Source organism: Ceratina calcarata, unplaced genomic scaffold (assembly GCF_001652005.2).
Source record: "Ceratina calcarata isolate Rehan_Ccalc_2016 unplaced genomic scaffold, ASM165200v1 scaffold368.2, whole genome shotgun sequence".
NCBI classification, from domain to species: domain Eukaryota; kingdom Metazoa; phylum Arthropoda; class Insecta; order Hymenoptera; family Apidae; genus Ceratina; species Ceratina calcarata.
Window position 1 is genome coordinate 987,278 of NW_017159898.1, and position 26,049 is coordinate 1,013,326.

Below are 26,049 nucleotides of genomic sequence, written 5' to 3' on the forward strand. Positions count from 1 at the left end.
GAAAATCGTTTTTTCAATAATGATCATATAAGAACATATTTATTTTTTACCAAGATTTATTATTAATTTGTGAAATACACGTCGAGAATTCTGTTACCTTTCAGACGTAGCGCATTTACGATATCACGTCTTTGGAGGAACATCTTATGTGCACTCAGCAACCGTTATTTAACGAGCTTCGTTGCGCATCGCACGGGATTGTGCAAGCGGGGTGCAACGCTATGCACGCTTGACGCGCCGTGTAACGCAAGGGGAACGGTGAATCAGTTCGCGAAACCGGCATCTCGGTTCGCGCAATATTTTTCCGACAGTCGATGCAGCATTAACTAAATTCTACACTGTTTTTCGAACATTTCAAAACTGCAGGAGTAAAACAGATACGCATGAGCCTATAGATTTTAATTCACATTTCCAGAAATTATTATATCGTTCAAGATGTCATATATTATGTATATTAGAACAAATGAGTATTCGCAAATTTTCGTATGAAGCACATAAGGGATTTCTCAGGCATTTGAATTTACCTTAGATGGAAATGGGTCGCGAAGTTTGGCAATTTCCCATGCGGTTGCGAGTTTCTTTAAGAAGTTCGTGTTAAGTTCGCGAATCGCTTGCACGTTCGTTAGATACGCAGTCTAAACCGAACTGGGAACAACCGCGTTGGGAAAGTATCATCGTACCTCTTTGAATCGTTGCGCCATATGCACCTGCATCGCATCGCAAACGAGGATGCACGCGTGGCCCCGCGACACACCTACACACACGCGCGGCTTGTAGATCGCGCGGATAGCGGCACCAACTCGAGGGGATGATTACGATCTTTCGCACGTACCGACTAGTTTGACGTGTCTTATTTGACGCGAGTTACCGACCATAGCCCAGTCCTTTTTCTGCTTCCCTTCGTAGGTCCTCTAACGATCCTACGAATCTCTCGTTGCCACCATCCAGCCGGAGACCTCTTTTCTCCCGTTGTTCAAGGAGAACCGAGAGGAAGTGTGTCGATTGGAAATGGTTTTTGTCTGATCACGAGGAGGTTTTGTCGAATTGAAAGAAAGTTACGAGTTGGATGATGATTTATGTGAGTAGATGACCATGTGATTAATGATAAGGTACTGTCGACGATACTAATTATAAGAATTGATTGATTTATATTCGTATGTCATCTCCGAAAGAAATTGATAATCACCAATAACGTTTAAAGAATAGAACAATTTGTATGTGGTAATGTGACTGTTTTACTACTTACGTGTTCGGAAAGTAAATATAGGAACGATAGCAGAAACGTCTAAATGTGTTGGAAGTTATTTGACAACTCAGTCCGGCAACACAAACTCATAGTGTTTCAGCAAACGAGTAACCAAACGTAGGCATGTAATCAGTGTTCTCAAGAGGATGTAGATAAGAGAAATAGATATATAGTTTACGCTTGATGATGTGCATGATATTTCTATAAAGTTGACTTCCATGCACGTCAAATATGGATTAGCGAATGTATATTTTTACGTTAATACTTCGTTACTTTACGTTATTACTTAAGTAATGTTCACGGTACATTTTCTATTATTAAGGGTAATTTGATGTACGTGTTACTAGTAATCGACAGAGTGTTAGATATAAATATAAAATAAAATGTGGGATCCCAGTAAAATAGACAACTTATCATGAAGATTATCATGAAGAAACTCGAAGAGAGGCAGACGTGTTAATTTCTTTTCATTTATAATAAAGTCTAATTACCCGTTAAGGAATCGCTCGTTTATCGTTTAAAATCAACTTTATTCTGCATCTTCTTTGCATTTAAGATCCCATAAAAATATTTGATGCTGTATTACTGTTACTATACGAAAATTTAATAATTTTGGTCCAGAATTCATATGTTCGTGAACATTAGGAATTTATAGAGGTTCGGTCATTCCTATTTCCATTTAATGTTAAATTATGATTGGTAATAAATTATTAGATAGCTTTCCCAGCAGGATATCAAATTCAGTCGTAAAGCATTTGATACCTGGTCGGAAATAACCGTAAAACCGCATTTAAATATTTGATAGCAATTTATTGCCATAATAGCAAGAGTCGTTAATTCGTTAATATCGTGCAATAATTATATTAAAGGAATATGCAAAATGCAGTGTGCAATAATTTGGATAGGAAGAAGATGTCACTTGACAATCTAATAGATTATTAATTGTTGCAACTATTTCCGGGCTATTAACGACTATTCTATGTCTCATAATTTTATATCTCTGATCAGAACTGATGACTTACTGCCTATTGAATTAGCTTGCGATAGATGCATTCACATGATTATTCTGTTGATATCGCGTCGCTTGATTTCACCATCAAGGTTTTAATGATGTTTGATGACTAGTGACAGTTCGATTCTAGAATAATTACGTATATTTCATAATGTATTCTAGAATAACGATAAATATATTTTATATACGTTCACTTCTATCGTGTATTAAAATGTATTTAGTACAACTTGCTAATTTTTATTTAAATTAGTTCAGTTAGTACTCGCCAAATTCGCCGAATAGTAAATTATCAAAGTATGTTAGAAAGTAGCTCGCTCGGTGTAACATCTCTTAACGATTCGTGCTAGATCTTTTATCATTCGTGAGAAGACGTCGTTGATGAATACCAGGAGTTGGTTTCCTATAATAGCGGTATGCAAGTACTTAGGAAGATAGCCAGTTTAACGAGTGTAGGTGGAATTACAGTGGAAGAGTTTCACCTGATGTAATTTGCTGAAACAGCCATGAAGAAACTCCTAATGCAACAATAAGCTAAAGAAGCATATAAATAATTAGAATACTCTCTCGATATTCGCGATACCATTTACGAATAATCCACTTTAACAAATTAAAGAGCATCGATTTTATAGATTAAGAGTACCAGACACAAAATCGAATTAGATCATAAATGAAAAGTTTGCAATATGTGCATCTGAATACGTGGTACCTACATATTATTTAATGAAAGATAAGAAATACTTATAAATTAAATAAAGGAAGTGTCAGGAGAAGTGTGTGAAAATTAATATTTATTGTCATTGTAATCAGGCGGAAGTAAAGCTTGCTTTTAATGAATAGAAAGTGAATAGATACGAGGTCACCATTTTTCCTTAGTCATCAGATGTAAGAAATTACAATGATTTAGCTATTTTGCTAACTGATCGATCGTTCTCTTTGGACGAGTCGAACAATTGATATGGAAGATAGTAAGATCTCCTATCATTGTTCTGCAATGCTACGACCGCATTTAAACGATTGTGTAATTCTCGGTTTGCCTTCAGTACAGTGGCTGAAGGAGTTCTTGAGTCATTTTTGCTACGGGCAATCCAGATAATTACATTACGATATCTGTGTTGGACATTTCATTTTCGTCTTCAAAGTCCTTCTGAGGTGACATTAGGTATACGTAATAGTTTACGTAAACCATTGATATTCTAGTTGAGTACGCGCGTACTTAATGAATTCAAATTCGTTTACGAATACAAAACATTCCTATTCGAATCACTACCATATTTCTTACGCTAATAGATATTTTATACTCAAGTCTCAAACACGTATAATGAATTCTTGTCAGAATAAATTTCGTTGCAACGTTTGGTGTCCGGAAACATTTGTTGGGGCGCGGTATCCCCGAGACACCAGTGCGGAGACATCAACTCCGTCCGTCGAAGTTCACATCGTGGGTGTCAGGTTACGGTGATTTCAACAGAAGCTTGAACATGATACGCTACCATTCAGTTTGATCTACTCGATCGGTTTTTCTCATTATTCTATTCTATAGTCACGGCTTTTCCTCTGTTTTGGTCTTTTATTTAGAACATCTATTCATCCGTTCAGTTTTCAAATGTGTCCATTCAATTTATTTGTACCTCCATTCGCTGTTCTTTTTATAATATCTATTGCTTATTCCTTTTCCTCTGTAGATTTATACGTACATTGTACATACGTCTCTGTTCAACTTTTTTTACGTCCTATATAATATTATAGTTTATTGATTTAGCCCAACAATTGTGTATGTATTATATGTATTCTCTTTACTTTTTTACATTTCTTTCGCCTCTTTCATTCAGAGTATCCATTTTTCTTTCATCTTTTTCATATGTTAATTCAATATATCGACTTCTGTCGTCCGTTTATTATCTTTTTCGTAATGTATTCCGTATATATGTATTGTCTCTTTTGCACGTACAGGCCTGCACGTATGTATGTATGTATGTATGTACGTGGAATGTGTTTAACCTGCTCTGTGGTTCTCTGTCAGCGCAAACTCGGCGTTATCGACCACTTGCTGGAACGCAACCGCCAACGTTTGTATATCTCCGTGCCAGTGGTTTCCAAAGTGCACCTCCGCGCACCTTTGCACACCTCCGCACACCTCAAAGAGATGCATGAGACGTATAACCAATTCGGTAAACTATTCACTCCCGTGACACACATTTCCTACTTTCTTTTTATCATTGATACGTATTGAAAGTTATAGAATTAAAAAGATCTATCTCCCATGAAATTATTGTAGAGTTTTGCAGTAAAGGAACCATATTTGTCCATTCAGCTTTGTACTTTGTTACTGTCGCACATATGTATGTCTTTTTTTATACGTGATATAGGAAAGATAGAAAAATAGTAAGGCATTGTTAAATCTATTTGGTCCTTAAATCAAAGAATAATGCAATAAAAACAGAACCACTATTATGAAATAATCTTTTTCTGTAAAATGTGCTGAATTTCATGATGTCGTTCTGTAGGTTTCTAAATATCGTTCAAAAAATTGTTTTCTAGTTAGTTGACTAAGATTTTCGATGCACCGCCAGTTTGGAAACCACTGAGCGGCCAAAAATATTCAGTTATCGGTTTTCTAGCGTGCAGACCGTGCGAGTTGCATCAGGAGCGAGGACAGGGGTCGACCGGCGCCGTAGGGTTAGAGAGTAAGCGATGCTCGGATCCACCGGCACAGAGCGAAACCTTTTGTACGACATGGCTCGACCCGTCGTTCTCACCGTGGCTAATGAAGTATCGTGTTAAACGGGAAATCTGATACAGCAACGAGACTTCCGAGAGGAACGAAACAGTTTGTCCAAAAAGGGAGGACGTGGTTGAGGTCTGTGAAACCGAGGTTGAACCGAACACAGGTCGACGTTGATTATCAGCTTCCAAAAGGGAGAATCAGTCGCAATAACTTTCAGTGAGCTCCGTATGCTGCCAGCTTTTGACAAAATTTAGATACTATACATATCATGGGTCAGGGCAAAATTTTGTGTCTATCCTGTTCTTAAAGTGGCATTCATTTAATCTAATACATTTAGTTTTTTTGAAATGTTATGAATTTTATTTTAAGAAATAACTGCTACGCTGTTTTATATAATTTTGCTATTAAATATATAATAATTTTGATGTTTCGAAGCGCAAATTCAAAAGAGAAAAATGTTTCGGAAGAAATTGACAGATTTTCAGAAAGGCACAATGACAGTGCAGGTGAGCGTAGAGAAACGGATCGATCACGGAGAGCTCGACGTGGAGACTTCGGCGGGCAACTGGAACCGGAGATTTCTCCTGATCCACGTGGAAAACAGGATCAAGAAGTTGCCCGTATCCGGGCAGATTAACTAAGCGTGCGTTCAATCTCGTTGAGCCCCGGGGCCATCGAGAATCTCGAATTAATTTTTTTCCTCTCCCACGGGTTAATCTCCGAGCTTTTCTGCAAATACTGAATAGAAAATTTTTTATCTTCGATTCCTTTCTTCCTTACAGAACGCGCGGAGTAACAATTTTGGTATGTTAAATGTATTAATTTGTGTACTGATTTATTTAAATTGTATTCCATACATTTTGTTAATTACACTCGTTTGGTTATGAATAAAAAAATATTTGTGACAAGCGAACTCTGCGTTTTCAATAAGTATCACGTTATTGCGTCGTGTAAGCAATTGATTAATTCACATTTGTGACTGTCAATACAATTTACGTCATAAACGTCACAATTAGCTGTTCGATACTAGATAATGCATAGTTATGTAACGGAAAACAGTATCCAGTCACCAACTATGTTATGTATTTTCACCTGCACACTGTATATCATTAGCGTATGCTTGAATTTTTTAATACAATAATTTAATAAGAACACTCATTATGCGTGTCAGTTTTCGTTTGATTACTGATACTCAGTACTATCAATTCATCGTAACTATAGATTTACAGATACATAAAAATCCGTTAATCAGCACCTTTCGAAAAAAGAACGAACGTGGATTTATTGCGTCCCACCCTCTCCGAGATCTTTCGAATTTCTTCCAAAGCCCCTCATCAAGCCGAAAATCTTGGGAAGCCAGCAGCCACAGAAGCCGTACGATTTTTCTTCCAATCCGATATACCCGTTTCCTTACGGCCAGATTCAAATCCAGCCACTCAAACAAGCCTCGCAAGTGGAACACGACGGGTCGACAAACGAGCCGAAGATAAAATTGTCTGTCACAGCATAGCGTAGCGGGTCAATCAATGGCAGATCGAGCGACTATTTAAGCGGGTCGTAACCTCTAGCAAGACCGGTCTTTAGGACGAGGTCGTGGTGACCCACATCAGCCTTAGGAGTCTCTCGCCTTACCTGTACCTACGATAGCTACCTTCGGCTGCTCCTGTAATCGTTACCCTGGATTCTGCGCTTTACCGGCCTGCCGGTGAGAACACTTTCGTCGCTTTGCACCTTGCCCGGTGAATCCGTGTGAAAGAACGCGAATCCGAACAGTAACTCAAAATCAGTTTCTTGTGTCGGATGGACGGGAAGAAAAATAATAAATGACGAGACTGGAGAATCACCCAAAAATGACATAAGCCACCCAAATTTATTATCATAAAAGGCATTGAAGACATGTCACTGGCTCGCGACTGGATTTAGTATAACTCAATTATCTACGCAATTAAAAATGTTAAATGAATCAGAACAATTATTGGCATTTTCGGAGGTGTAATTGAGTACACGTTTATTTAGAAACATTATCCAAACATTATCCTACGTAATGCATACATAGCGTGCAAATCAAAAACAAATGGCGGATTTAACGATTATTCGACATTCGGTTCGTCAAATATTCTCGTCGACCTCGTTTCCAAAGAGATTGCAGGTAAACTTGCTCAGTGTTCTCTTCTGGCCGATCTCACGTAAACTTTGAAGAGACTGTTTAAAGTCGCTATTTGACAGAGCGATCAGCTCTCCAGAGAGATTGCACTCCTGACATTGCACTGAATGTTTGTTAACGCTAAACCTACCATGCGACAGTCACACGATCGTTTCTGAACACATTTTTTTCTGAACGCATTTCTCTATTTTTATTATCATATATCTGACAATCGCGATGATTTTGAACATTTAGAAATAGTATATTGTTAGACGGAACAATAAGAGGACTCTTGCAAAGGGACCTGCCTGGTACGTGGGTGTTCGAAAGTAACCTGCATCGATCCACTTGACCTGGTGTTGTCGTTTCTTTGTGTTCACGCCCGAAACACGAGCCAGTTTCCCCCTGCTACACTCGTGTAATTTATCCTCGCTAGTCTGCCGATTTTTCTTCTATAAATTAATACCAATCGTTCTGCTGCATTATCTTCCAGCAGATGAACAGAGATTCTCATGCGTTTTTATCAAACATGACTGTCAAGAAAAACTGCCATTGTCTATTTTAACGAGTTTGATAATTTATTTAATGACTGATATAAATAGAACAATACTGATATTTCTGCTAATATTAGAGATTCGGACTACATTTCCTGTATTATATTTTTTCTACGTCCATTTCATACGACTTTGACAATAATTTAACTGAGTATACGACCCTCCCAGAAGATCCATCTTCAAAAATTTCATTTCGATCTTGTTACCGTTCGATGCCGGAACTTCAAGGACGTTTGATGTGCACGTAGAACGGCGCTCCTCAAGGGCGAGGGGGTTGTCAAGTCAGGATAGAATTAAAGGTTAATCCCGCAGGGTATACGGAGTCTGCGAGGGGCGGATTTCCCTTCCCTCTTCCCTCCTTAACTCGTCTTCTGCATTGATAGAGACCTTTGTTTTTCGCACGGGACTTCAAGATACCATAAATATTTGCGCTCTTAAGTGTCTCTGGAATATAAGAACAGGTCGCGCGACACGGAACACCTCTCGTCTACCATTGAACTCGTCGAATGCCTCGTCGGCTTTAAGAACACAAATTCCTTCCGAGCCAGATTTGATTGAGATAAAAATTAGTACGTATTTAAAATTTTCTACTCCCTTCAAAGACAAAGAAGATTTCCATGTCGGTCAGTTTTTCATGCAATTGATATGGAATTCTAAAAATAAGTTCTTAAATCGAACTTCATTTATCCAATCTGATATTTCGAGTAATCTTTTAATCTTTCGATACGCGTGTCAGTGGCTGATATCCTGTAGGCATTACGGATCAGAAAATTAGCCATGGTTTACGGTAGATCATTCTAGCTGGACGGATATCCATTCGTAGTGATCCGCGTTGGCGTTCGCATGAATCTCTAGGGTAAAATCGGTTCTGCTTCTGGTTGGCTCGAGAACGATTTGCCCGTCACCCATCGAACATATTGGGCAATTTCAGGAACTACATTCCTTTTTATTTATCTCACGTGATCCCGTCTCTGGGGCTCGCTTAATATCTCAGCTTTCTAATCTGTTCAGAAAATCAATTTCTGGACTGGGTCACAAACGTTCATTTTTACATATATGTATTATACACAGAAGCTTATCAATTTTTGGAATTTAACATTGGAATATACTGTAAATCCATTAGTTTTTTAAATAACAATACTATATACAAACATATTTCGTATCTTTCTTTTCCGCATGCATTATAAGCATTTATGAAAAGATTTTACTTATTGAAAAAGAAAGCAGAGAAGTATTAATATTAAAATATTTTCGTTAACTTTCTACCGAAAATGTGATTCAGCTGCAGTAGAACGACAAGAATTGGACAAGCTACCGAAGAGAAAATTGTGGTAGAAGGGTGTGCAGCCCCTTCCGAGCGTTTCTGTCGTATCGTTGTTGCAATCCCACAGACAATCCGTAAGGGCTTAACGCTGTTTCAACAAGGGATTACCGGCGCGGCGGTACCCTAAGCTGAACGATACGCGATCCTCTGTATCCGTATCGCGGACAAACATTTAAATTGTCAAGATTACGAAGTGGTCGCGTGGGTGGAAACTTTTCGGTAGTCTCAGGCGTGCACAGTTGGGCTCCCACGTCATTTCGATAGGATTTGCGACGGGGATGAAAAGCAAACCGTCAACTTAAAAATCTGGTATTCATAATTATTGAGTATAATTTTTTGAAAGTAGAATTACATTGGTCTAGTCTAAAGAATATAGGTAAAGAAATGTTCTAATCATCTAATTAATTTAACACCAGATTGCCGGACCGAATCAATTGGACTCATGATTCGAGGTTCAAGTTTCGTACAAAAGAAATAGAGATAAGGACGTCTATGCGAAATGTAATAAAAAAATGTAAAAAATAAAATTTTATTTTTTAAAAAACCTCAACTTTGATGTTTGAGTCGAATTGACTCATTTCAGGCAAAACAGATATCCGGCAATCTGGTGTTAAAGTTTACTAGACAACTGGGGAAAGATTTTGTATGAAGACGATTAAGAAAGTGATTAATAGTTTTTAGTAGCTTGAATATCAGTTAAATTCCTATTTGTGAATTCTGGTGGCGTACAGCATCGAACATTTGCGTTCTACTATCTTAATCGGCTAAAATCTTGAATCACGAGTTGAATCATAAATTCTAATAACACTTTGACGTCTGGACTTGTACGGAGGAAATAAATTTCCAAATGAGAAGTTTGCATACCGGATAATGGAGATTGCGAAAATTTCTATTCGAATGAGGTCTTACCGCGGGCAAGGATGTGTCAGCTGCTTATCGCTTTAATTCTTACGTATTTCACCCGAAGCGATCTTCCACTGCAATTTCCATCCTTGAACATCGTTATTTCTACGAACCGTGAATCGTCGAATTGCGTGTCTAAGATCGTTAAAGGAAATACTAAACACATTTTGCGTGATCGCCAATTTAACAAGCGAAGCCGGCAACGAGAAATTGTCTTCTTTTATTAATGGAGGAGCTACATTCATTTTTCGTCGTATTTTCCTCGAAATAAGAAATTATTATGCGTAAGAGACTAAACATTTTCGATATTATAATACACGTAAGGACAATTATTTTTTCAAAAAACATCCAAGTATCGAAGTTTAATAGATCTCTATTATCTGTTATGGTTCCGTTTACGGAACGTGTTTTCGTTCACCCTTCTGTTCATCCCCTGAGAAGGAGTGTTTGCTTCTCAGATTATGCCGTAAAAGAGGCTCTCGGCGAAAATACGAATCGGCCAAGATCAAAGGTAAAGTATTTATTGCCAAAGAGAAGTCCTTTATAATCTCGTTTCGCTGTTCTTTTTAAGAGCAATGCATTAAACGCACAAAGAGCTGATACGAAATATGAAATATATATTTATTAAAATATAATTATCCGTATTAGAGAATAGGATAGAATATAGGATATATATTTTATTTTCAGCCTTCGGTCCTGAAAAAGGAAGACAAACAAACAAAGTATCCTTCTTATCACTAATCTTTCACGTATGGTCACTCATTCTCATAAGAATCCATTTGTTTTTTTCTCTAAATTCCCATGTCTATCCCCATAAAATTCACAGCTTCTTTACTTCTCTTCTGTATTATATAATTCATTTTTCATTTTTTGCTTTGAAAGAGCTTTAAAAGTACTTCATTAAAACCTGAGTCTTCGAGTCTGAATGCGTGCAAAACAGTGTTAAATCTACCTTCGAATAAGTGTACCAAGATGAGGGTTTTGTATAACCTATCTAATGAAGTAGTAAAGCCAAGAAGGGCGCATTCCATCCGACAAAGGCGGGCTTGCTCTTTTTTTTTACTTTTCTTCTCGCCTCGAAAAAGGTCCTGGAAATGGCTAAAAAAAAGGTCCGCGTAAGAGGAGGAATCCACCCGGGCTCCTGCAAGGGTATCGATTTACTCGAGCCTTCGACTTTATCGCTTCTACCTGAATACGTGTCGTGTTAAACTGTTTCTTCAGAGGTAAGGACGATAAGAAGATCGCAAAGTGCGGCAATAATCCAGTAACGAATATTCGACTATCGTAGATATTTGTGACAAAAATAATTTCTAATTTTCTTAAAATACTCGAGCTTTCAATGTCTCTTATCACGAACTAACGAATAAACGTATAGTATTTTGAACGTGTTTGAGTCAACTACACGACAATTTGGTAGTATTGTATGAAATTTTTTCGGCGCTGCTTCAGGAGAAGAAATAAGAACAGAATAAAAGTTGGCTGAATACGCAAGATGAGGGAAGAACTCCGATCGTCACCCCCACGTTGCTTTCCCTGTGGCGCACCGTTGTCCGCAGGGATTCATAAGAAAAGTTACATACTTCAAGGTGATTTCTAACACCGTCTCTTCCATTCCTCTTCTCAGAAAAATATCAACCACACTTTGGGTCTTCTTTTCTCTTTACCTTACCCACAGTTCCGTAAACCGGCGCTTCGTCCTTATGGGATCAACCACTTCTTGGCTTTAGGGTAAACTTGCTGGTTTAGTTGAGAAATTTTGAACTTCCACCGTTGCTTACTCATATCATATGTTACAAGTTTGTTCAATGCGGTAGTGCTTTTTTATTTTTGGTCGAGTCGAGAAGTTTTCTTAAAAAATATCTTGAATTTACGGGAGGAAACGGAGTTAGGCACGGAAATGTATTGCACGAAATTAGCAGGAAAAGCAAAAACATTGAAGTATTTAAGAAACAAACTAATTCAGTATGGTGTGAATGTTAAAAGTACTTATTTAAATTAAAGATAAAGTATACTATAGGAATCGAGAAGGAGACGTTCTTAACGTATTTCTATTTTAATGGTCTTATTAAATATAACGAAGGTTAATTTTTTAAAAGCTTATCGGACAGTAAGGAAATAAGTTATAACGGTTGGAATGTTTGGAAAGAGGATTCCGCTCAGTCCGAGGGACGTTACCGGTTGAGCCATAGAACTTTATTGCCTCTTTTCCCTGCTTCACTCCTTTCATTCACCCTTGAAGGAAGCGAGAAAACGAAGATACTTTCTCCCTAAAACATCCCTCTGAGTCTTAACATACAGCCATTTGCACGTGTCTACGATATTTCTGGGGAAGCTTCCATCTGGTGACGAGATATCTCTTTCCACCCTCCATACCCCGAAGTTATGAATTTCAAAACTTTAATAGTAAACCAACACGTTACTTTTCACCTACTACTCATATTATAGCTGACTGCTAATCTAATTATGTTAAAACGTTAAGAAAGAAAATGTTTATTGTATTATTTTAAATTGATAAATTATCATAGCTCATTTTGCCAAATTGTGTGTATGTGTGTGTGATATTATGTGCATTTGCAATTTAAATGAAGGACTAAACTTAGTATTAAAAAGAAGGAATTAAAGATTTCTCTATACGTTGCGAAGAGTAGAATAATCAGAATGTCTGACCACAAACAGCTTATTTCACTGATACGTGTAAACTTGATGTTAGATGTTCGTACAACGAAATTCAATAAGAGTTGAATTTCTTTCGTGGTTCAATACAAGTGTTATTCTCGGCGACAAGAAAATAATATAAATGCATTATAATATAAAAATGTTTTTAATGAAAAACCTACGTTCCATTTTTCATTTGCCTGTTCCAACAATTTCTTCGTTCCCTTTTCACATTCATTCTCTTTGAACCTTTGTAGTTACTTTTCTGGGGAAGTGCCCCATATATCACAGCTTAATACATCCTTTGCTCACGTTCTTTGTATCCCGTAACGCGTTCTTCGTTTTTCCTCTTTGTCGTACTTCTCAAGTAGGAACTTACTACGTATTACCAAAGGTAACTGTGTCAAAGCCTCCAGAAGACCTGTTTAATCTTTTTACAACTTGTGTGAACTGTTAAATACCATTAATTCTCCACGCCTATTTAAAGCATGTCTACTCTTTGAATTTTTTTTACGTTGTATAGCCCGAGCATGGTAAATAATTTGTTAATCGTTTTATACACATTTTACTTTATCGCACAAAAATGGAATTGCCTTATGACTTTTAAAAAAATTGTAAGAAGGAAAATATGCATGCACGTACTTGAAAAGCAGTTAATCATGTATTTGTCACCCTCTGTCCTTTAAACGACTAGCCGCCATCTCCTAATATGCGAGAATTTTTTCATCAGACATAAATTCTGGTGCATTCATTTACTGTTACTTTAATTAACCCCTCCCGTTCGACATGCCAATTCCATGGTTATTTTCTTCATCGTTCTCCATCGGATTTCGTGAATTCGCCCCCCGAGTTTCGAATCCCCCGTTACACAATAGACAGTCGCGTTCTCAGAGGCGAGAGACTCATCTCTATATAAAATCGTAGCGTGGGGTGGACAACCCCCGAGCCCCGTGCACAGATCCCGCGCGTCGGTGGGAAGCTTTAGTTGTTGGACCCGTGGTGACGGTAAGCTAATATTACGGTGCCCCGCGGCGAACTGGAAAATTTCATTGAAACTTCCATTATTCATCCGCGAACCGCCCCAGCCCCGGCCCCTTCGGTCCCTCTGTCCGTTCGTACCTTTTCTGGCGGTAAATTCAATTCGACTTACAAGGGCACGAATTAGCTGGCCGCCCCTCACAGAGACACTCGGCCTTCCTCGATTTCCCTCCGATTTCCGCCAATTTGGATTGCGCAATTAACGACCGTTTTAATTTCGATTCCACGTGTGCGAATTGTATAAAACCGATATATTTTTATTTTTCTTTCATGTAAGTCTGGCCATTAACATGCCGAATGAATAAACATTGCTCAACATGTCAACATTTCATCTTTTCAGACTTTTAGTTACATGAAATATGTTTAAATCTACATACATTTTCCCCGATCGCGTACAATATTCATTTTGCCTGTCATTTGCTTGTTTAATTTTGCTCTCGCAGATGAGTATGCAATTTTGAACGGAAATGCGAGTTTAATTAAAAAACAGCACCAGAGTAATATTTCCTTCCCGAAGAAGAGGTACGCAACAGGGCTTTTTTGTATTAATTAATTCTTCTCCAAATGGATTTCGTTAATGCACGGCAGCGTTTCTACCTATGTTATACTTTGTTTGCTTTCACCCTTTTAAAAAAAATATATGGGTAGTCCATCTCGCAAGTCTGATTCCGCTTATTTTCTCTCAGAGCAACTCCGCGTGTTACCGTTGCACAGTGACTCGAAATTGTCTTTCGGTGGAAAAAATTCGGTAATTGTGTATGATTCAAATTTTACAAAAGTTTTTGAGGTCGCTAATTTCATATATGAAGTAAAAATTCAGTGATTTGCATTGGAATAACGAGAAATTAAAATGACCTTTTTCCATTACTGAACTACTGTACGTCGCATTACTGATCGTGTATTTCCATTATAAAATTGTTGCCAAAAGAAATAGTTCTTACGAAAATTTTTTTAATACTCTTAGTGTGGATAAAAATGATTGAATGATTTATCTATTTAAAAGAATAATTGAGATCAGGTGTCATCCGTCTTCTTATAACGTTGTTTATCATTTATCGTTCGTTGAGCGTATAATGAATACGACAGTCGTCGCGGAAATAGACGTCGTTCGCCTGGACGCACGTAGGAGAAACGAGAGGTAATAATCGATGAGGAAAGCTCTCGGTTTATTGGTATACACATCCGGAAATATATTTTCGTTTCTCGCCTCGCTCGGAGGGTTACGGGAAAAACGGCACGGTCGCTGCGAAATGTCGCGAAAGCAATTTTCTTCAACAGAAGCGAACGTTCCACGAATTGCCGTTGGTGCTGTCCGATTCTGTTCGATCTCTTCCCACTTCTACTTTCACGATGCTTTCTGAGCCTCGTCTGATCGATGGCTACGTTTAACGAGCCGTGCTACTTCGTTTCGATCAAAACGCATAGCAACAAAAGCTGCTCGTCTATTCCATTGTACTTTTTTCATTTCTTTTTTAAAACTTTTCCTTTTTGCTTGGCTTATTGCTTTTATCAAATGTAGTACGAAGTAAAAATGTTTATAACACCACCAACTCGCTCAATAATCGTGCATTTTTCTATCATAACAAACACCCAGCACGCTGAAAACTCGGTGATGCAATTTAATCGCACAACGCTACCGTAACGCAAACCATTATTAAAAGGAAGTAAATCCATCGGGAACATTTATCAACGTTAATAAGATTGCGTCGATGTGCGTGAGTGAATCCCATTCAGATCGCGTCTTCGTTTTCTCCTAGACATCAATTAATCGAGCAACGGCCTGACCGCGATACTTCTCGAATTATTGCATAATACCTATACACGGCAATATTTCGTCATGAAGGATGCTATAAGCTCGATTCGGTGTCTGAGAGTTTTGAAGTGTGTGCACCATCTTTAGAAAGATGTATTCAATAATCCAATTGTAATTATCAACTTGACCATAAGTCCGGTGACTGTGTATGACATACTTCGCACAAAAATGTTATTATATAAAATATTAACACCATATTACAGCCCCTGTTGTCTCATGCATCTTTTGTTTTGAAAAGTTTTCTGTTACTATCATACTTTCGGAGTTATTGTAGGTGGTAATAGTTACTGCCTCACCCTGTATATTAATATTACATATACAGTGAACATGCCTCATTTTTGTAATATTATTAATACAAGTATTATTTGGATTAAAAAATTTGCTATTAATATGCCAATGGTAGTGTTTCTGCTTTTTAACTAAATGATTTCTCAGTGCGTTTCAAATCTGTTTCGACACTGTTTCACTTTTCCTGCGTCCCACATATGGCGGTATCGCGAGTATGTAGAGAATCGAAATATGAACGTGACGATTCATCAACGAGCACTTCAATCTGACCCGCAGGAAAATTACATAGTGGCGAAGCGTAATCCCAAAGGTATTACGAGACCTTTACAATCAACGAAACGAATCTGTCATTAAATATCGTATCTACCAATGTACATTTTTCTAATACAATATATCGAACCCTTATTTAAATACACGAATTCAAATATGTACTCTGGGGTAGTCTCATTAAACGATGAATCTTCTTGATTTCAGTAACAATCGTTTTGTAATTCAATTTATTAATTTATTATTAATAATTATATTTCAACGATTTAAAGATTCCTGTATTTCGCCTCATTTTATTGTTTTTATATTTTTCAAATTCACGGCATCTACTCTCTTCTACCTATCTACTTGTTTTTCTCCTTGGCATTTTCAGACTTGGGGAGTTTTGGCCTGTCGGTACTAGACCGAGCCTGGCGAAGGACCTCCTGAGAACACGTCAAGTCGAGTTGATTGTCATACAAGTTTGTTTAACGATTCCATTCGCAAAATGAACGAGTTAAAGTACGTGTAAAACATGTAATTTAAGCCTTCCTTATTCTCCTCAATATACGTATAACTCTCGAAAGCACTGTTATGCAATAAGTTATTATTAATATTCCGCAAAACCATGTCGTAAATCACTATCAGGATGTGTCATTTTGCATTAGAAAAGTGTTTATACAATGCGCACTTGTACCGGTGACGCATCGATACGTGCCCGCGTGAGCTAGAGACGTGTTTTCACTAGAGAATATTCATATCCACAATACCGCACCAGCAGTTTCGAGTTGAACGAGTATTAGAGCAGTGCTTCAAATGGAATCACTTGGCAGAAAAACGATTTTGAAGTAAATAGTAAAGTATTGAAAATATAGCAGTAATTATAATAAATAATAAAAAGTAAATTCTTGTCGCCTCATCTATTCTCTTTGAAAACAGCGTAAGCGTTGAGACTCTAGTTATAGAGCACCTATGTAGAAGGCCAAGTGGCGGCACTCTATCGTTCACGCATCGAATACCATCCTCAACCCCTTTGTCTTTCGCGTCCCCCGTTCATTTTTGTCGCAATATTTGCATTGTTCCGGCTTACTTTTGAACGCAGAAGGTCTGGTCGACTCTCGTTCGTTCCCTTCTCGGTTCCAGCGAACCGTTGCGAGACGAGCCAGTGCGCGAGCCCTCGTAAATCCATTTATTTATTTATTTATGTGCCACGGGAGCTCGGAGAACCGGATGGCCGTAGGGATGCGGAGGGGCTTATGGTGGCGGGGTAACCGGGAATCCCGCGGGACCGCCACCGTCACGGGACGAGGGAGATTGCAAAAGTCACGCAGAACGCGCGGTAGATATCCTCGTATGTATAGGCTGATGCCGGCAGAAGTAAATTCTCCGGAGGCAACGCGGGTTGAAACGAAAATGCTGTTGTGCCACTTAGACGGAAAAAGGAACGCGCCCTCGTTCGTCGTTCTTTGTCTGTACCCATTGCAAATCAAGTATTCCCACAATCTTCGATCTTTCCATTTTTACGTGATGAATATTTAATTTAAAATGTACAAATGTTAAAATTTTTAATTGTCATTACATGAGAATGTCAAATCTGAATGCATATTGCAATGCTCATATGCTAAAACGAATCTGTATTTGAAATACATTTTTTTAATTGGTCACTGTATATATTTCATTTCGCGTAAAATTCCGCAATGTAGATATTATTAATCTATATGTTAACGTAGATACCTCTCGAACACTTTTCATCTATCATACAATTTTTAGTAGCGCAACAGACGATGAACGTTATTACAAGTCCGAGAGCAGCAGGTAATTTATCATTGGTGATCATCTGAACATTTCGTAAAGGACTATTTTAAGATTTAGCTCTCTCAATTTATCTTGCCTTAACTATGTAATCAGATTGGTATGACGAAAAACGTAATTAGTAATTACGTTTTGAGCTATTCAATGGAACGTAGCCTGAATATGAAGTGCATGCTGGATGCGGATTTGGCAACCGTCTGACTCGGATTTAAAATTGTTTCAATCTATTATTTCATGTTACGTTTCCCAACGTATAAATAACATGTACAGTTGGAAATGCGCGAAATATTCTCGCGAAATATTTTCGTTGTTTGGTTTAAAACGAAAACGGTGTTGCACGACTTAGCGAGAATGTCTTCCTTCTCGTTATCACTGGCATTTCATTCCACTGAGCCTTTTACGTTCTGAATATTTAACGAGACGGCTTACATAAGCTGTGCATTGAGTCGCGTCGCGTCGCGTCGCGTTTAGGAGATTTTTAAAAACTGAACGTCCACCGTCATTTATTTTCAACGAGAAACGGTTCCGACTGTATGTGTATACAAGTATGAATAACTTCGAATAATCGAAACCACTGCCACACAACTCGGCACAACGTTTTAATCATTGATTCAAAGCTGCGATGTTGATTACAAAAAGCTTTGAATATCAAAATGGGGCCAATGGAATGAAATATTTTCTACGATTCACGAAATTTCTATCATGGAAACGATGTTTCAAACGTAATAATTTAATGATGAAATACGAAATTATTTATGTCTAATCTTTTATGTTTCCTAAAATTGCATTGGAAGGACCTCAGAGAAAATTGATAATATAATCCACTCACCCAGTTGGTCGTTGTCTGTTGACGTTCCAAAAGTCGTTGTTGAAGCTTGGGTCCAGGACCAGAGAGGAAGGCTTTAACCAGGCTCCTGGTTTTCGGCAGATGATTCGGTGCGATGACCTCGACCTGGGCCAAGTATTTCTGCAAGGTTGCCTCCAACGGCGGAACCGGAAGACTCGGTAGAGTGGCATCCTTCTGTTAAAGTGAAACCCAGGGAAATGGCCGATTACCGTGGCAAGAATTATATCGATAAGAATCAATCGTTACGCTAATTTATGGGAAGTGGAAAATGGAACGGAAAGGACGATGAATTTATCCGCTTAAAACGGTTCCGCCTTGATTTACAACGTCGTTTAAAGGTTAATCGCGGATGTCCTGACATTTGTCGATAAAGGTCGACAAGTGCAGGACGATTAGGTCGTTCCTAAAATTAAAACGTCTTGACGAAATAAATATAAAATTTTATCTACATGCTTCAGAACTCTTATACAGGCGAAGGAAGAATTTCTTCTATTAAACAGCAATTGAAATCTTTAAAATAAGTTTTATAAAATATCCTCTTGCAATCAAGTTGGTAGTGAATTCTGCAGACTAACTGATCTAAAAATCTTCTTTTATAAGGACGGAAATTGTAATCCCGTAAACTCATATTTTTGCTTAACTTTGTGAGTAACATTGCTAACAACATTCTGCCTCATCGTGCCGCTATCGAAGCTTTTAGCCCTTAAGAATCGAGTTTATTCAAACTTCATTTTAAAAATTCGATACCTGGTGATTGAATAAAATGGTCAGTCATCAGAATGCGATCAAGCGGAGCAGGAATTTGATTCAAGATGAACAAACAAGAGCAAAAGTCGATCGAGTGGTCGCTACGGGGTTTAACAAGTTCAGGGGTGGATCGTGCGTTCGAGTCTCGCCGCGTCGTCAGTGTGGCATACGTTGCTTCTACGATGCCACGTCGGTTGTAAAATAAAGAATCAATCGAGAAACGAAGCGTGTCTATGGGAGGTAAGGGCCCTTAAGGCCGGCACGGTTCGTTGATCAGAATCCCCTTTTGCCGGCCTAACAAGACTCCGAGTCTGCGAACCCGAACGCGATTCGACCCTTCCTTCTCCGTCGCGAAATGTTTCCGGCAAGTGGAGCCAGGAAAGACAGGGACAGCCGGCGGCTCGTTCGGTAATGGTCTCTCCTCTCTTTTCGCTACGCTCGTACGTGTATTTAGTTTCATTAACCAGCCCGTGGCCCACGAGCTGTACTCTCAGAAGTGGACGAGGAACAACGTTGTGGAATCAACACGCGTCGCTTGCCTCGTGACTAACAACGAGGAAGCGGTATGCCCGTGATTTATGTGACAACCGGCACACCGTGTGACACGCTTTCTACGTGTACTTCCCGTTGAACACGCCGATAATTGTGCTACAACGTAATATCATGCTGGTGCATACATAATGTTCTCACCTTTTTCTCACGTCCGACGAAAACTCCTTTATGTACAAATCAATCGAATGACACAGCAGGTGTTTTGAGAATTTGTCGAGTTATCCTTAAATATTATTTAGAATATTCAGAATAATTTCACGATGTCATTTGAGTGCAAGAAGTGCGAGAACGATACGATTTAAATTCAATTTACTCGCGATCAGTCAAAACTGAAACCCACGCGAACCTGGAAACTTATACGTTATTCGACGCACGAAACGAATCCGGAGAATGTTCGTAACGAGTTCGATTATCCCGCTTATACCATGAGTCAGTTTTGTCCCAGGGCCGACGCAGCGCGGCGCGGCGCGGCCCCTCGGTGCCTCGGTGTTGCGGGTCAGCTCGTTTCGTTTCTCGTACGAGCCTCCCGATGTAACGGGTGTCCGGATTCCCAGGAGGTTTTCCACTCCCTTTTCAAGGCTCATTGCTATGCACCGCTCGAAACTCTGCTAACGACCTTTGCACGCCGAGAACCCCAACTTCCAGCCGACTTCTCGATCCGAAACAGCTTATCGGGCCGCGCGATTGCGTGGATTTGAAATATTCGATACCGGCGCGTGGATTTTCTCCGGCTCGGAGGGCTTACTTTCGAAACGATTTGTTAAAAAAAAGATCTCCAACACTCTAGAATCTTTCCTTGCTGCGATCTGGTATTTAAATATGTAGTTGTTGATTAAAATTTAAAAATCTGGATGTATATACATATATGCTTAAACATAAAAATACCAACAGTGAAATAAAAAAGATTATAGCGGCCACCTTTATTACTGCCTAATGTGGCCTCTAGTGGTAAAAGGGTTCCCCACCTTAACTGGGAAGTGTATATACATATACACACATATGTACTGCGAAAGCAATGGTTGAACCCGATAATTTGCAAGATGTAGTTGACATGAGTATTACTTAATCACGCAATTTAAGAGTCACACCGGACAATTATCGATCAAGTATAGGTGTACGGGGATGCCTGAATGGCCTCGATCAAGCGGACCTCGTTTGTTCGATTCGATAATAATCAATCGGATGCGCCTTTCATCCGAATGCACTGAATTCGAAATAATTACCCTTCCTATTCCGCTGCCCTCTCATTCCTCCTTCACCCTCTGCTCAACCGTGCTTCGTTGCAATAGCGAGCATCGCGTAAATGTGATCGCCTGGCAATGTGCGATCGCTTGATAATTGCGTAAACAAGCTATATCTAGGTTCTATTTAACACAAATCGATAGAGTACAGACGAACTCTTTGTATAGATCAATTCGTTTTTATCCAGAAGACGTATTTCAATTATCAAAGCGTTTGCGAGCTTAGGAAGGTAATTAGTCGTACAATATTTTGTTTATAATCTTAAATGCAAAGAAGATGTAGAATAAAGTTGATTTTAGGCAATAAACGAACGACTCCTTAATGGGCAATTTATTGATTGAAAGAGTAAATTCGAGGAATTATTTCCATTTCTGCAATTTGTATTCTGAAAATAACTTTCGTCTTGTATTTTTCCAAGTGTTTGCCTGTTCAAATTCAGCCAGTATAATTTTCGTTAATAAATTGTACTTTACTGCGTAAAAATTCGTAGTTCAGTCCGCGAAGCACGTGTGAATAGTATAAACGCATCGTTACGCAAATTAATTGGAAAACTCAATATGTTTCAGGCAATAGGAATAAACGACAGAAGTACGCGACGATGGGACAGGGACTCTGTTGAACGGAGGATTACGTGTGTATTTCCTCCGAGCGGAAATTTTACGTACGCTCAAGCACCTCGAACTTCCCTTCGCCGCGCCGCGCCGCGCCGTACCATCGCGTGGACGTGCGCCGTCCCGGATAATATGTACCTTCCATCACGAGTGGCACCTCGCGATCCCTCCCTCTGTATCGCAACTCCCTACGGACCTCTATTCTATGCAAACAGGCTAGGCGGCCGGAACGCAAAGGAAAATCGACAGCGAGAGATCGAACGATTCGAACCCGGAGCAGAATACCAAGGGAAACGTGGGTAGTTGCTTATCATTGAAATTGTTACTCCGACAGAGGAACGATCTGAATGGAATCTTCCAAAAACGTTTCAACCCTTCAACGTTTGCAATACGAATTTCCAAGTTCAGATAAGACATAATTAATGGCGACGAAAAAATTCTTTAAAACCGATTCGAAAAACTTGATCGTGAGAGAAGGTTGAAAGAACGCGTGTGGAACAGAACGAATGCGAATTGTGATGAGAGAAACGGGCGGGAGAGAGGGGGTGGTGGTAATAATTACGAGCAAAAAATGAAAGAACGGCGGTGGAATAAAGGGAGTGGAGGAAGTGGTTCGAAAAGGGAAATGTAGATGGTCGGTAGTGCAGTGGATGTAAAGGAAGCCTGAGGGGGTTGTTCTTGGTCTGAGGGGCGCTACACGGCGTGGCGGCAAGGGGGGCCGTGGGTGTTACTAATTGGAGGGGCTCCGAGGGGGGAAACCTTGTTATCTCTTAATTGCTACGACCCTCCGCACTGTTTTGCATCGATAAGAAGAACCAGCCACTCCTCTCGGACTTTTGTTTCATCTGACTCTACCGTTCCCCCTGTTTCCCTGTACCTGACGGGATGATCGATCAATGGAAATTGTTCGTTGTTTCAAAATTGCGGTGACCCTTTGTACCTACAATCTCTCAACTTCTTTCCTTTGATGTGCAACTCTATTTCATGAGATTTGCATGCCAATGTTCCCTTTAGAGACGAGTCATCGAAAATTATTCGACCTGCTTTCATCGCTCTCCTCGACGTTCCTCGCCTGATCACTTTTCAGTCGCTGAATCCAATTCTCTAAAATATCGATATTGTCTACACGCGCAGTGTTTCACGAGGAAATAACTTACCCCGGCGAGAATTTCATAGCAGAATTGTTTCCTGCTTTTGAATGTCGCGACGTTTCGAGAATGTTTGAATTTTAATATTGAAATTCCAGTCAGAAAATTTTCCAAACCTCCAGAACTATCATTTTATTCTATTAATTTATTTATTGAGATTTGGCATTAATTTGCAATTTCTTTAGAGAGAAAAGCACTCAATCATTGAAAACAGAGAACACAATGAAAGTACGTATAAAAAAAATAAGAAACGGAGTGTTCAATTTCTCTCGGCGGTTAATCGGCTCGGGTCTTTCATATAATCGTGCCGGTCCTTTGGGAATATTCTAGTTTACGCTTTAATAAAGACCCCTCCTGCTTTGAAGAACAACCGAGAAGACGCCTCGAAGGGAAAAATAAGTTTTCTCGTTGTTTTAGGAACGGAAGGGTCTTCGCTCCCGGTGTCTCTTCGTTCGTAGCGCGGCGGCTGTTAAAATTCGCAGCAATTCTGCTACGCGATGACGATCAAAGTCGATTTACACGCTGCCAAGCCATGGAACATCAACGCTCTGCTTCAGACGCAATAATATGCTTCATCTACCGCTGTAAGGTTGGAAGTGAGGCTCGAATTAGTTCCTTCATTCTTAATTTCACTTTCTTCTACTTGACGTACAATTTCGTACATCCATGAGAAACGAGAAGTATTCGAAACATGCGCAGAATTTTCTTCTCGCACTTGAACCACGTCAATATTTTCTACTAGTTCGCACGTACGAACAAATAAATTGTTGAGGTATCGTTCCTAGGCTTTCAATTAATTTTTAATTAACCGCTCTTGTTTCGTAATCTATAAACAATAAGCCTTGTCGGACTCGTATAGCAAGTATTGTCCGTTGGAAAGTGTTATGCACTGAACAGAAGCAGTAGGCCACGCTTCCAGTGGATAACGAAATCACCGAAGCGAATGGAGGGTCGGCACGACGGCGCGGTGCAGTGTTTCCAGCGGAACGCAAACAACGGCAAACCGAACAAATTGGCAAACAGTCGGCGATGTGCAACCGTGCGGAGCAATTACGGATTTTGCGTGAACGACGCGTACAAACTCTTTATACACGCGTGAAAAGGGCCGACTGAATTTTCCTGGCAGCGTACCGCGCCGCAGTAGCGTAACCGAGTGACTCTACGATTAATTGCGAGAACAAAGTGCGAGAGTTTATCAATAAGAAAATGTTCGACGATAGAAAAACCACGGTGCTGGGAAATTATTTCACGCAACTTGCAAACATTATTTTCTTTTAATAAATTTTGAAAGAAGTTACTATTTGCAATTTCTTTTATCAGTATAATAATAAACGGTAGCGATTGCATTCTTACAATGTTAATGAGAACTTGAAAAGTGTTATAGAATACATGGAATACTTTCATGAATGAAAATATGTTTCATTAGTTACCACGAGGCTGTATCATGAAGCTTTTGCTAAAGGCAACGTGTGAACGTAACGATAGTTGTTACATAAAGTACTGTGATTGATGTTCATTTGAATGTTTGCTTACGCCATTGGCTGTCTCCTGAACCTGCTTCGAGCCATGTAGGAACTATATAGGAACGAACGAACAGTAATTGGAGAGCGAACCGGCGTACCGGCAGGGGATTATGCTCGCGTTTCTAACGAGACGACCGAGAACTTGACCCCGGTACACAAGTGTGCTTCGCGAGCCCTCCTCGAATTCATTTTCACTATTTTGTTCGAGATCGACTATAAATCTTTCTATAAATTCCGGTATAGATAAACGTCAGACTTATGGTTGTACTTATATTTTTATTATACTTCCAAATGGCTTTAAACGAAATTGATATGTAAATACAATTAGTGAAATAATGTAGTTTAATCGATTGTTAAATGTGTAACAAATACTTTACATATGGTACAAAAAAGAAACTTCAATACATATCTAGCCCAAATTTTGATAATAATGCCATTGTACGTGATAAGATTAATGACGATGTTCTACTTTGACACTTGAGTCCTGAATTACTGATTTAACACGAGTACAAGATAAGATCGACCGTGCTGTTCCGTTGTTCCTCTTTAAACGATCCAAATAAACTATCAAAGGCGAAAAGGTTGCCTCGGATCCGAGCCGATATCGGGTTCCTAATGGCGGGAGCCAACCGCTGCACCATAAAAACGTGCGCTGAGATAATTGAAGGGAAGGCCGAGCCTTTTCATGTTATTTACTCCCCGGGACAAGAGGATGGTAAAACTCTGAGAGTAAATTAATTTCTACTTGTTGAATAATAATATGGTTATAAAATTATATTTATTAATCACATTATCAACAGCCTATTATCCCCATATCTAAATGCTTTGTTCAATGTGTTACGTTTACCATATCTAGTTTGTAATATTGATAATGAAAATAAGTTTTGCTCATTATCAAGAGTAGACCCGGAACAGTATGCGAATATGTATTTTGTATCATTGGATGAACGAGTGATTTCTCGTAGCATTCAATGCTCATCGGGGAATGGACAGTTCCCGTCTATGAAAAGGAAGCAAACGCGGCGCGTGTACGCGTGTTATGTTTGCGTACGTCCTCCGGGGCAACTTCAGAAGTTTACACTTAATCACGAAATGGACTCGGATTGGAAATGGCAACTCCTCCACCCCGTTCAAACTTTAGTTAGCGACACTCGATACCGCTTTGAAGTTGAACATGCTTTACCATCGATCGTCCCCCCGCCCCCGCTTTCCTGGCTACCCTGATCATGCTTATTAACGAAAATGCTTCGACCTGTTCCGATTGTTCAAGTACCTACCGAACGTTTCCAAAACAAGAGTACCATTCGAATTCGTCTGTAATTACTATTTAAATAGATTTTAATAGGATAATAAATGAATAATGANGTATATTATAATACAAACATTGTCATTGACGAATTATGAAATTTCTCGAAAAATTTGAAAGTAACAATAAGTGTGTCAATATTTTGGCTTGTGACTTCGAATGTACTTGGAGTTCCTTGGACAAATGGTTAATTTCGTGACTCGATCGCTTAAAATCCTTCAGTTTATTCTTAACCGTTGCATTTCACAAGAAAATCGTGTTGCATGCCAAGTTCTTAAAGCTGCTATCTGATTCGACGTAAGTCTTGTGTCGCT

At 39.1% G+C, this 26,049-nt stretch overlaps 1 protein-coding gene across 2 annotated transcripts in view; it reads right to left on the reverse strand.

Annotated features, from left to right (window-relative positions):
• The window catches only part of LOC108625583 (Vesicular acetylcholine transporter), a 59,983-nt gene that overhangs the window by 7,238 nt on the left and 26,696 nt on the right, over positions 1-26,049 (reverse strand). For both annotated transcript variants that reach the window (XM_026814153.1, XM_026814152.1), the window contains exon 4: positions 18,589-18,780. The gene's annotated coding sequence lies outside the window, so the exon portion shown is untranslated. The remainder of the gene's footprint in view (positions 1-18,588; positions 18,781-26,049) is intronic.